This window comes from Meles meles, chromosome 15 (assembly GCF_922984935.1).
Source record: "Meles meles chromosome 15, mMelMel3.1 paternal haplotype, whole genome shotgun sequence".
Taxonomy (NCBI): domain Eukaryota; kingdom Metazoa; phylum Chordata; class Mammalia; order Carnivora; family Mustelidae; genus Meles; species Meles meles.
The window spans coordinates 12,649,693-12,651,652 of NC_060080.1; the positions used below are offsets into that span (position 1 = coordinate 12,649,693).

General features: G+C 42.4%; 1 pseudogene; it reads right to left on the reverse strand.

The window, feature by feature from the left end:
• Positions 1–416: 416 nt before the first annotated feature.
• Positions 417–1,379, reverse strand: LOC123925936 (annotated as a pseudogene).
• Between the last annotated feature and the right edge of the window lie 581 nt (positions 1,380–1,960).

A 1,960-nucleotide genomic window follows, 5' to 3' on the forward strand; every position in this document is an offset into this window, starting at 1 on the left:
CAGTGCTCCATGCAATATGTGCCCTTCCTATTACCCACCACCTGTTCCCCCAACCTCCCACCCCCGCCCCTTCAAAACCCTCAGGTTGTTTTTCAGAGTCCATAGTCTCTTATAAGTCAATCGGAGAAAGACAACTATCATATGATCTCCCTGATATGAGGACATGTATTATTTTTTTTTAAGAAACACAGTATGATAGTAAATTTTATTTGTTCAAGGGCTCACATTGCAAGCATTCAACCAAACATGGCCATTGAGTCCATGAGCCCACATTTGCATATTTAGGAAGAGGAAGCAAATGGTGATCCATGGACGTGGATGAAAACTAAAGGCTCACAGTTCTATTTTTATTTTTTGTATTTGTTGTATTTATAAAATATATAGTTTTTATATTTCTATAGCCTAGAAGCCAGAAGTCACAAGTCTTTTAGGTCTTTCTGAATGTCCTAAAAGGTATGTGCATTTTTCTTGAGCTGAGTGCCCTCATCATCATTCAGCTTCTGGCTGATCACAATGATTAATCCCCACGAGTTCAGGGCACACAGAAGGCTCAGGAAGACTTACTTCTCCATGCCATATGTTCCCTATACCACCATTCACACTGGATGAGTGTTGGATAGACTTTCAACATGGATTAGATGAGATCAACCACACTTAATCCAACAGCCCAGCAGATATATCCTTTTAGCTTGATGACTTCATAGGCACTTTCGACCACCTCTTATGCTTTCCCCTCCAATTTTCACTGTTACTATCTGTTCCCATTTCTGGATTCAGTTCCTGGAGACAAACAGCTGCCAGGTTCAGTTCCTGGAGACAAACAGCTGCCACGTTCACTCCACTCCACACAGCCACATTTGAGTTGCCATATTCTCCCAAAATCCATCCATGGCAGCTGCTAGGATGAATGCTAAGTTTTTCAGCCATAAAATAGCAAAATCTAGCAGCATCTAGATTACACCCACTTCTCATCACATGGTGCTTGGGTAATCCATTTAGTTTCCAGGTAACATATGTGAGAATATCCACTGGGTTGGAAACCATAATTATGATACAATCAGGACTGTACTTGACTATCTGAGGAATAATGCATTTGAAGATACTAGCATTCCTCTGCACCAGATTGAGAGGGCTCTCCCCCTCCTGGAGGCCAACTCCTGCAGTTACCACCACAATCTTAGAATTGGCATTACAGAGTAATCCTTATCTGCTGCAATTTTAGGTGTCTGAAGACATAAGCTCCCATGTTGCAGATCCATCATTTCTCCTCTAAGTTTATCTTCCAAAACATCCATCCTCACAAGTTCATCTGCCAGAGGCTTTCCCAGAATATTGATGGCACAGGCCATGCTGACTTGTGTAACACCCACTACAGTGATCTTGTTATTGGGATGGTTGCCTCTTCTTTTTGCAACTTGTGCAATGTTTTGTTGTTGTTGTTGTTGTTGTTCTAGAAAGAGAGAGAGGGAGAAAGAGGGAGAGAGAGCAGGAAAGCTGGGGAGGGGCAGAAGAAGAGGGAGAGAGAGAATCCCAAGAAAATTCAACACTGAGTGCAGAGCCCAACATGGGGCTTGATTTCACCACCCTGAGATCATGACCTGAGTGGAAACCAAGAGCTTGAAGTCCAACCAGTTGAGCCACTGAGGCACCCACAGTGCAAATCAGTTTTTCCTCAGAGCTGCTATCATGCCCAGGACAGAAACAGCTGTAGGAGTCATAAGAAGAATACAATGTGGTAAATACATTCTACCTACTACCCAGAAAGAATTTGGGAAGTTTTCTGAACTCTCTACCATTGTTAGCTTTCAGTATGAGGCCTAGAGATGAAAGCACTCTACCTAATATAAGGTTATTTGTTAGCAGAAGAGGGCAGGTGCTCAGCTCTCCTGGGTCCATGTTTAATGTTCTTTCCACCATACTCATATTAACCAGAACATTTCTTACTGAAACACAAAAGTAC